We start from the raw sequence: 11,960 nt of genomic DNA, 5'->3' as shown, positions 1-11,960 counted from the left end.
AAATCAGAGCATCGAGTATAGAAGTTGGGATGTAATGTTGAAATTGTACAGGGCATTGGTGAGGCCGAATCTGGAGTATGGTGTGCAGTTCTGGTCGCCAAATTATAGGAAGGATGTGGACAAAATGGAGAGGGTACAGAGGAGATTTACTAGAATGCTGCCTGGGTTTCAGCACTTAGGCTACAGAGAGAGGTTGAACAGGTTGGGTCTTTATTCTTTGGAGCGCAGAAGGTTGAGGGGGGACTTGATAGAGGTTTTTAAAATTTTGAGAGGGACGGACAGAGTTGACGTGGGTAGGCTTTTCCCTTTGAGAGTGGGGAAGATTCCAACAAGGGGACATAGCTTCAGAATTGAGGGACAAAGGTTTAGGGGTAACATGAGGGGGAACTTCTTTACTCAGAGGGTGGTGGCTGTATGGAATGGGCTTCCGGTGGAAGTGGTGGAGGCTGGCTCGGTTTTATTATTTAAGAGTAAATTGGATAGGTATATGGATAGGAGGGGATTGGAGGGTTATGGTCTGAGTGCAGGTAGATGAGACTAGGTCAGGGAGAGTGGTCGGCGTGGACTGGTAGGGCCGAACGGGCCTGTTTCCGTGCTGTAGTTGTTATATGGTTATTTGGCCTTCCTGTTTCAATCTTAGTTTTGGTTTAAGTTACGTAGAAACAGAGAAAATAGGTGCAGGAGGAGGCCATTCGGCCCTTCGAGCCAACACCGCCATTCACTGTGATCACGGCTGATCGTCCACAATCAGTAACCCGTGCCTGCCTTCTCCCATATCCCTTGATTCCACTAGCCCCTAGAGCTCTCTCTATCTAACTCTCTCTTAAATCCATCAAGTGATTTGGCCTCCACTGCCCTCTGTGGCAGGGAATTCCACAAATTCACAACTCTCTGGGTGAAAAGGTTTTTTTCTCACCTCCGTTTTTAATGGCCTCCCCTTTATTCTAAGACTGTGTGGCCCCTGGTTCTGGACTCCCCCAACATTGGGAACATTTTTCCTCCACCGAGCTTGTCCAGTCCTTTTATAATTTTATACGTTTCCATAAGATCCCCTCTTAGCCTTGGTTTCATTCACAGCTGTGTGTTCGTCCTGCTGTGGTCTCTAAGAACTGTACAAGGCCACACCTGGAGTATTGTGTGCAGTTTTGGTCTCCTAAATTGAGGAAGGACATCCTTGCTATTGAGGCAGTGCAGCGTAGGTTCACCAGGTTAATCCCCGGGATGGCGAATGCACGAAGTATAAGAAATAAAGTGGATGAGCTTGAGGCTCAGTTAGACATGGGCAAGTATGATGTTGTAGGGATCACTGAGACATGGCTACAAGAGGACCAGGGCTGGGAACTGAATATTCAGGGGTAGACAACGTATAGAAAAGACAGACAGGTGGGCAGAGGGGGTGGGGTTGCTCTGTTGGTAAGGAATGATATTCATTCCCTTGCAAGGGGTGACATAGAATCAGGAGATGTAGAATCAGTATGGATAGAAATGAGGAATTGTAAGGGTAAAAAGACCCTAATGGGAGCTATCTATAGGCCCCCAAACAGTAGCCTCGACATAGGGTGCAAGTTGAATCAGGAGATAAAATTGGCGTGTCACAAATGTAATGCTGCGGTGGTTATGGGAGATTTCAACATGCAGGTAGACTGGGAAAATCAGGTTGGTAATGGACCCCAGGAAAGAGAGTTTGTGGAGTGTCTCCGAGATGGATTCTTAGAACAGCTTGTACTGGAGCCTACCAGGGAGAAGGCAATTCTGGATTTAGTGTTGTGTAATGATCCTGATCTGATAAGGGGACTCGAGGTAAAAGAGCCATTAGGATGCAGTGATCACAACATGATAAGTTTTACTCTGCAAATTGAGAGGGAGAAGGGAAAATCGGAAGTGTCAGTATTACAGTATAGCAAAGGGGATTACAGAGGCATGAGGCAGGAGCTGGCCAAAATTGACTGGAAGGAGGTCCTAGCAGGGAAGACGGTGGAACAGCAATGGCAGGTATTCCTGGGAATAATGCAGAAGTTGCAGGATCAATTTATCCCAAAGTGGAGGAAAGATTCCAAGGGGAGTAAGAGGCACCCGTGGCTGACAAGGGAAGTCAAGGACAGCATAAAAATAAAAGGGAAGAAGTACAACAAAGCAAAGAAGAGTGGGAAGCCAGAGGATTGGGACTCTTTTAAAGAGCAACAGAAGAGAACTAAAGAGGCAATACGGGGAGAAAAGATGAGGTACGAGGGTAAACTAGCCAATAATATAAAGGGGGATAGTAAAAGCTTTTTTGGGTATGTAAAGAGGAAAAAAATAGTCAAGGTAAATGTGACAGAAGCAGGGGAATTTATTATGGGGAACAAAGAAATGGCAGACGAGTTGAACCGGTACTTTGGATCTGTCTTCACTGAGGAAGATACAAGCAATCTCCCAGATGTTCTAGGGGCCGGAGAACCTAGGGTGACGGAGGAACTGAAGGAAATCCACATTAGGCAGGAAATGGTGTTGGGTAGACTGATGGGACTGAAGGCTGATAAATCCCCAGGGCCTGATGGTCTGCATCCCAGAGTACTTAAGGAGGTGGCTCTAGAAATTGTGGACGCATTGGAGATCATTTTCCAATGTTCTATAGATTCAGGATCAGTTCCTGTGGATTGGAGGGTAGCTAATGTTATCCCACTTTTTAAGAAAGGAGGGAGAGAGAAAAACAGGAAATTATAGACTAGTTAGTCTGACATCAGTGGTGGGGAAGATGCTGGAGTCAATTATAAAAGACGAAATTGCGGAGCATTTGGATAGTAGTAACAGGATCGTTCCGAGTCAGCATGGATTTACGAAGGGGATATCATGCTTGACTAATCTTCTGGAATTCTTTGAGGATGTAACTAGGAAAATTGACAGGGGAGAGTCAGTGGATGTGGTGTACCTCGACTTTCAGAAAGCCTTCGACAAGGTCCCACATAGGAGATTAGTGGGCAAAATTAGAGCACATTGTATTGGGGGTAGGGTACTGACATGGATAGAAAATTGGTTGACAGACAGAAAGCAAAGAGTGGGGATAAATGGGTCCCTTTCAGAATGGCAGGCAGTGACTAGTGGGGTACCGCAAGGCTCGGTGCTGGGACCGCAGCTATTTACAATATACATTAATGACTTGGATGAAGGGATTAAAAGTAACATTAGCAAATTTGCAGATGATACAAAGCTGGGTGGCAGTGTGAACTGTGAGGAAGATGCTATGAGGTTGCAGGGTGACTTGGACAGGTTGTGTGAGTGGGCGGATACATGGCAGATGCAGTTTAATGTGGATAAGTGTGAGGTTATCCACTTTGGTGGTAAGAATAGGAAGGCAGAGTATTATCTGAATGGTGTCAAGTTAGGAACAGGGGGCGTACAACGAGATCTGGGTGTCCTAGTGCATCAGTCACTGAAAGGAAGCATGCAGGTACAGCAGGCAGTGAAGAAAGCCAATGGAATGTTGGCCTTCATAACAAGAGGAGTTGAGTATAGGAGCAAAGAGGTCCTTCTGCAGTTGTACCGGGCCCTGGTGAGACCGCACCTGGAGTACTGTGTGCAGTTTTGGTCTCCAAATTTGAGAAAGAATATTCTTGCTATTGAGGGAGTGCAGCGTAGGTTTACTAGGTTAATTCCCGGAATGGCGGGACTGTCGTATGTTGAAAGACTGGAACGACTGGGTTTGTATACACTGGAATTTAGAAGGATGAGGGGGGATCTTATAGAGACGTATAAAATTATAAAAGGACTGGACAAGCTAGATGCAGGAAAAATGTTCCCAATGTTGGGGGAGTCCAGAACCAGGGGCCACACAGTCTAAGAATAATGGGGATGCCATTTAAAACTGAGGTGAGAAGAAACTTTTTCACCCAGAGAGTTGTGAATTTGTGGGATTCTGCCACAAAGGGCAGTGGAGGCCGATTCACTGATGGATTTAAGAGTTAGATAGAGCTCTCGGGGCTAGTGGAATCAAGGGATATGGGGAGAAGGCAGGCACGGGTTACAGATTGTGGATGATCAGCCGTGATCACAATGAATCAAAGGGCCGAATTGCCTCCTCCAGCACCTACTTTCTATGTTTCTATGTTCAACATTCTAACTCGTTCACCGCGACCTTCCCGCTCTCTCACATTGACCTGCGCTGCAGCGGGTAGCGATGCTGCCTCACAGTGCCAGAGACAAGGGTTCCTCTTTCACCTTGAACCTATGTCCTCTGGTCCTCGATTTCCCCTACTCTGGGCAAGAGACTTTGTGTATTGACCCGATCTACTCCTCTCATGACTCTATATGAAGTATAGACTCTATATGACTCTATATGAAGTATAGAAGTACAGTTTTTTGAACATCAGACGTTAAATCAGCACGTTCCACCAGGTGGCGCCGTCAGCGATGGCAGCCTCCCCAACGGTCTGTCTGTCTCTTCATTATTTTTGTTATTTTTGGTGTGTTTTTAAAGTGTGTGTTAATGTTCTCTGGTTTGTTTTATGTGGGGGATGGGGGGGGGGGGGGGGGGGGGGGGTTGGGGGAAACTGTTTTCCAATCTCTTACCTTGTCGGAGATGTGATTGTTTCCCGGATCGTATCTCAGGTCGCCCTGCGGCCTAACATCGTGGAGCTGGCGGCCTTGCTCGGGACTGACTTTGAGCCCCGCCGTGCGGCCGTGGACTTACCATCGGAGCCTGTGATCCCTGGCCTGAGATCGGCGCTCCAACCGCGGCCTGCGGACTGCACCATCGAGGAGCTCGCAGTCTCGGGTAGAGACCGATGTCGGGAAGCTCCAAGCCGCAGGAGGTTCGACCAGCCCTGACCCGGGGTAGATCGCTCGGCGTGGGGGAGATGAGATCCCCCCGATGCAGGAGCTTGATCGCCCCGACACAGAGGGTCCGACCACCGGCTACGGGAGCCAAGATCATCCAATCAACGGAAGGCTCCAGGCCCCCGACCGCGGGAGGACAAAGAAGGGAAGAGATTGGACTATTTTTAGCCTTCCGTCACAGTGAGGAATGTGGAAGAGTCACAGTGGGGGATGTTCAGGTTGACATGTATTTTGTGGGTCCAGTTGCTTTTCATTGGTGTGACTGTCAGGCAAATGAAATCCCTCGTGTGTTGCAAAACATACTTGGCTAATTATAGTATGATTATGGTTATGAATTGTCCACTCACCAACATGCAGGATCCTGAGAGACGGTCGTCTGTAGGTACAGTCGTCTGAGCTACGAGACAGATAGAGAGGAGAGTCTCACTGAAATAGACCAGTGGGAAGAGACAGTACAGGTAACAGGTAATGTGGAGGTGGAGGCATGAGAGGAGGGATCCAACAGGTTGACCATCGGGAAACAGAGTGAGCAAACCCAAACTGCTTCCACAAGCTGTAGTAACCATGACATTTTATATCCTCATAGAGTGTTACAGTGTGGAAACAGGCCCTTCAGCCCAACTTGCCCACACCAGCCAACATGTCCCAGCTACACTAGTCCCACCAGCCTGCGTTTAGCCCATAACCCTCCAAACCTGTCCTATCCATGTACCTGTCTATCTGTTTCTTAAACGTTGCGATAGTCCCAGCCTCAACTACCTCCTCTGGCAGCTCGTTCCACACACCCACCACCCTCAGTGTGGAAAAGTTACCCCTCAGATTCCCATTAAATCTTTTCCCTTTCACATTGAACCTGTGTCCTCTGGTCCTCGATTCCCCTACTCTGGACAAGAGACTCTGTGCGTCTACCCGATCTATTCCTCTCATGATTTTGTCCACCTCTATAAGATCATCCCTCATCCCTCTGCGCTCCAGGGTATAGAGACCCAGCCTGCTCAACCTCTCCCTGTAGCTCACACCCTCTAGTCCTGGCAACATCCTCGTAAGTCTTCTCTGAACCCTTTCCATTTCCTGGTTCTTATACAATGCCCCGACGTCTAAAAGCAACCATACCACATAGCTTCTGCACCACTCTATATACACCCTTGTCAAAGTTGCTCGGGTCTTTACTCCTGCCCATTTCTCCTGCATCCAACACATCAACTTCAAGAACTGACTGTCCACTTGCTGCCTAATATATCCCACCCCTTGGCAGGTGCCACTGTAATCAAGGTAACTAATGTTATTCACTTGGCCTGTCAGTGGTCATAATGTTTTGGCTGATCGGTCTACTAGTTCGGTTTAGAGATACAGCGTGGAAACAGGCCCTTCGGCCCACCGAGTCCACACAGACCAGCGTTCACACGTTCACACACTAGTTCCATGTTATCCCACTTTCTCATCCACTCCCGACACAACAGATCAACCTACAAACCCCCACGGGCACATCTTTGGAGTATGGGAGGAAACCGGAGCACAGCCAGCACTGGAGGTCGGGATCGAACACGTGACTCCAGCGCTGTGAGGCAGCAGCCCAACCAGAGTGTCATGTAGGCCCGGACACTGTAGGTCCGGATACTCAAGGCCAGGACACTGTAGGCCCAGACACTATAGGCCCGGATACTGTAGGCCCGGACACTGTAGGCCCGGATACTCAAGGCCCGGACACTGTAGGCCCAGACACTATAGACCCGGATACTGTAGGCCCGGACACTGTAGGTCCGGATACTCAAGGCCCGGACACTGTAGGCCCAGACACTATAGGCCCGGATACTGTAGGCCCGGACACTGTAGGCCCGGATACTCAAGGCCAGGACACTGTAGGCCCAGACACTATAGGCCCGGATACTGTAGGCCCGGACACTGTAGGCCCGGATACTCAAGGCCCGGACACTGTAGGCCCAGACACTATAGGCCCGGATACTGTAGGCCCGGACACTGTAGGTCCGGATACTGTAGGCCCGGATACTCAAGGCCCGGACACTGTAGGCCCAGACACTATAGGCCCGGATACTGTAGGCCTGCACACTGTAGGCCCGGATACTCAAGGCCAGGACACTGTAGGCCCAGACACTATAGGCCCGGACACTGTAGGCCCGGACACTATAGGCCCGGACACTGTAGGCCCGGATACTCAAGGCCCGGACACTGTAGGCCCAGACACTATAGGCCCAGATACTGTAGGCCTGCACACTGTAGGCCCGGATACTCAAGGCCAGGACACTGTAGGCCCAGACACTATAGACCCGGATACTGTAGGCCCGGACACTGTAGGCCCGGATACTCAAGGCCCGGACACTGTAGGCCCAGACACTATAGACCCGGATACTGTAGGCCCGGACACTGTAGGTCCGGATACTCAAGGCCCGGACACTGTAGGCCCAGACACTATAGGCCCGGATACTGTAGGCCCGGACACTGTAGGCCCGGATACTCAAGGCCCGGACACTGTAGGCCCAGACACTTTAGGCCCGGATACTGTAGGCCCGGACACTGTAGGCCCGGATACTCAAGGCCCGGACACTGTAGGCCCAGACACTATAGGCCCGGATACTGTAGGCCCGGACACTGTAGGCCCGGACACTGTAGGCCCGGATACTCAAGGCCCGGACACTGTAGGCCCAGACACTATAGGCCCGGATACTGTAGGCCCGGACACTGTAGGCCCGGATACTCAAGGCCCGGACACTGTAGGCCCAGACACTATAGGCCCGGATACTGTAGGCCCGGACACTGTAGGCCCGGACACTGTAGGCCCGGATACTCAAGGCCCGGACACTGTAGGCCCAGACACTATAGGCCCGGATACTGTAGGCCCGGACACTGTAGGCCCGGATACTCAAGGCCCGGACACTGTAGGCCCAGACACTATAGGCCCGGATACTGTAGGCCCGGACACTGTAGGCCCGGACACTGTAGGCCCGGATACTCAAGGCCCGGACACTGTAGGCCCAGACACTATAGGCCCGGATACTGTAGGCCCGGACACTGTAGGCCCGGATACTCAAGGCCCGGACACTGTAGGCCCAGACACTATAGGCCCGGATACTGTAGGCCCGGACACTGTAGGCCCGGACACTGTAGGCCCGGATACTCAAGGCCCGGACACTGTAGGCCCAGACACTATAGGCCCGGATACTGTAGGCCCGGACACTGTAGGCCCGGATACTCAAGGCCCGGACACTGTAGGCCCAGACACTATAGGCCCGAATACTGTAGGCCCGGACACTGTAGGCCCAGACACTCTAGGCCCGGAGGTCCGGAGGCCAACTAACGGAGGTTGCATAGCAACCCGCCTCCCTGCCTGGGCGGCCGCCATTGGTGGAGCGGGAGCACGTGGCCACTGGCTGGATGAGGTCACGTGGGGCGCAGGGTGGTGACGTCACCTTTTGTCCCTTATTTGGGAGTGAGAAAGTTGGCAACCCTACTTTAGAAGACCATGGATTGAAGGCAGACATAAAATGCTGGAGTAACTCAGTGGGACAGGCAGCAATGTGATCATGGCTGATCATCCAAAATCAATGCCCCGCTCCTGCTTTCTCCCCATATCCCTTGATTCCGTTAGCCCCTAGAGCTCTATCTAACTCTATCTTGAAAACATCCAGTGAATTGGCCTCCACTGCCCTCTGTGGCAGAGATTCACAACTCTCTGGCTGAAATTCTTTTTCCTCATCTCAGTCCTAAATGGCCGACCCCTTATTCTTAAACTGTGAACCCTGGTTCTGGACTCCCCCAACATTTGGGAACATTTTTCCTGCATCTAGCCTGTCCAATCCCTTAAGAATTTTATATGTTTCTATAAGATCCCCTCTCATCTAAATTCCAGTGAATACAAGCCCAGTTGACCCATTCTTTCATCATATGCCAGTTCCGCCATCCCTTTAGAATTGTATATGTTTTATGTTATCAGACAACTGAACCATCCCACCACAGCCAGAGAGCTGTGCTGAACTACTATCTACCTCATTGGTGACCCTCGGACTATCCTTGATCGGACTTTGCTGGCTTTACCGTGCACTAAACGTTATTCCCTTCATCATGTAACTGTACACTGTGGACGGCTCGATTGTAATCATATATTGTCTTTCCGCTGACTGGTTAGCACGCAACACAAGCTTTTCACTGTACCTCGGTACACGGGACGATAAACTAAAAATAATTTTGTTAAATAACTATCAGACTTTGAAAAACTGGTACCACTGGATCAAGTTGATTAATTCCGTTAAATTAATTAAACTAAACAGTCGTAATTGGTCTTTGAGTAAATGTGCAATTAACCATGACTATTTTGAATCTTATTGAGTTAATTATCTTCCTTAGTCAACCACTATTCTGTGAGCAGTTCTGGGCCCCGTATCTGAGGAAGGATGTGCTGGCTCTGGAGAGGGTCCAGAGGAGGTTTACCAGAACGATCCCAGGAATGAGTGGGTTAACGTACGATGAGCGTTTGTGGGCACTGGGCCTGTACTCGCTGGAGTTTAGAAGGATGAGGGGGGGACCTCATTGAAACGTACAGAATAGTGAGCGGCCTGGATAGAGTGGATGTGGAGAGGATGTTCCCACTAGTGGGAGAGTCTAGGACCAGAGGGCACAGCCTCAGAATTAAAGGACGTTCCTTTAGGAAGGAGATGAGGAGGAATTTCTTTAGCCAGAGGGTGGTGAATCTGTGGGATTCTTTGCCACAGACGGCTGTGGAGGCCACAAGTCAGTGGATATATTTAAGGCAGAGATAGATAGATTCTTGATCAGTGCGGGTGTCAGGGGTTATGGGGGGAAGGGAGGAGAATGGGGTTGGGAGGGAGAGGTAGATCAGCCGTGTGTAGGAAGGAACTGCAGATGCTGGTTTGCACCAAAGATAGACATGAAATGCTGGAGTAACTCAGCGAGACAGCGCCAATGGTTGGGATGGAACCCAGGACTCTGGCGCTGTGAGGCAGCAGCTCGACCCGCTGCTTGGAGGACCATAAAATGCAGAGTGTAGGATTTTATTCATGAAAACAGCAGTGCTAAGTCAGGAAATTATAAAACTGGGTTCGGGAAATTATCATAAGATCGGAAGTGATAGGAGTAGAATTAGGCCATTCGGCCCATCGAGTCCACTCCGCCATTCAATCACGGCTCATGTGGATAGGGTGGTGAAGAAGGCGTTTGGTATGCTTGCCTTTATAAATCAGAGCATCGAGTATAGAAGTTGGGATGTAATGTTGAAATTGTACAGGGCATTGGTGAGGCCGAATCTGGAGTATGGTGTGCAGTTCTGGTCGCCAAATTATAGGAAGGATGTCGACAAAATGGAGAGGGTACAGAGGAGATTTACTAGAATGTTGCCTGGGTTTCAGCACTTAGGCTACAGAGAGAGGTTGAACAGGTTGGGTCTTTATTCTTTGGAGCGTAGAAGGTTGAGGGGGGACTTGATAGAGGTTTTTAAAATTTTGAGAGGGACGGACAGAGTTGACGTGGGTAGGCTTTTCCCTTTGAGAGTGGGGAAGATTCCAACAAGGGGACATAGCTTCAGAATTGAGGGACAAAGGTTTAGGGGTAACATGAGGGGGAACTTCTTTACTCAGAGGGTTGTGGCTGTATGGAATGGGCTTCCGGTGGAAGTGGTGGAGGCTGGCTCGATTTTATTATTTAAGAGTAAATTGGATAGGTATATGGATAGGAGGGGATTGGAGGGTTATGGTCTGAGTGCAGGTAGATGAGACTAGGTCAGGGAGAATGGTCGGCGTGGACTGGTAGGGCCGGACAGGCCTGTTTCCATGCTGTAGTTGTTATATGTTATATATGTTATATATATGTTATAACCCCTGACACCCGCACTGATCAAGAATCTATCTATCTCTGCCTTAACAATATCCACTGACTTGTGGCCTCCACAGCCGTCTGTGGCAAAGAATCCCACAGATTCACCACCCTCTGGCTAAAGAGAGTTTAGAGATGCAGCGTGGAACCAAGGGTCACACAGTTTAAGAATAAAGGGTCGGCCATTCAGGACTGAGATGAGAAAAAAACCTTTTCACCCAGAGAGTTGTGAATCTGTGGAATTCTCTGCCACAGAAGGCAGTGGAGGCCAATTCACTGGATGCTTTCAAGAGAGAGCTAGATTTAGCTCTCAGGCCTAACGGAATCAAGGGATATGGGGAGAAAGCAGGAACGGGGTACTGATAGTGGATGATCAGCCATGATCATATTGAATGGTAGTGCTGGCTCGAAGGGCCGAATGGCCTCCTCCTGCACCTATTGTCTACGTTTCTGTTTCTATATTTGGTACGGACTTACAGTAGATGCATCTGGATAAGATGGCCGCTATCACTCCTCTGACAGAGAGACAGTGAATATCGGTAGGGTATGCACACATCTCCATACAAAGGGCGGTCACGGTGGCCCAGCGGTAGAGTTGCCGCCTTACAGCGCTTGCAGCGCCGGAGACCCGGGTTCCATCCCGACTACGGGCGCCGTCTGTACGGAGTTTGTACGTTCTCCCCGTGACCTGCGTGGGTTTTCTCCGAGATCTTCGGTTTCCTCCCACACTCCAAAGACGTGCGGGTTTGTAGGTAAATTGGCTTGGTGAATGTAAACTTGTCCCGAGTGTGTGTAGGATAGTGTTAGTGTGCGGGGATCGCTGGTCGGCGCGGACTCGGTGGGCCGAAGGGCCTGTTTCCGCGCTGAATACACATCTCCATCAGGGGAAGAGAAATCCAGCCTACCACACTCGTCCACACCACAAACATCGAATTGTGGACGCAGCCCAGACCATCGCACAAACCAACGTCCCTTCCATCGCCTCCATCTACACCTCACGCTGCCTCGGGAAAGCAGCCAACATAATCATAGAAAATAGGTGCAGGAGGAGGCCATTTGGCCCTTCGAGCCTGTACGCACCGCCATTCATTGTGATCATGGCTGATCATCCACAATCAGTAACCCTTGCCTGCCTTCTCCCCATATCCCTTGATTCCACTAGCCCCTCGAGCTCTATCTAACTCTCTCCTAAATCCATCCAGTGAATTGGCCTCCACTGCCCTCTGTGGCAGAGAATTCCACAAATTCACAACTCTCTGGGTAAAAAGGTTCTTTCTCACCACAGTTTTAAATGGCCTCCCCTTTAT

Source organism: Rhinoraja longicauda, chromosome 43 (genome assembly GCF_053455715.1).
Source record: "Rhinoraja longicauda isolate Sanriku21f chromosome 43, sRhiLon1.1, whole genome shotgun sequence".
In the NCBI taxonomy this organism is placed as follows: Eukaryota; Metazoa; Chordata; class Chondrichthyes; order Rajiformes; family Arhynchobatidae; genus Rhinoraja; species Rhinoraja longicauda.
The sequence above is the reverse complement of the archived record's forward strand: the minus strand, read 5'-3'. Positions refer to the sequence as shown.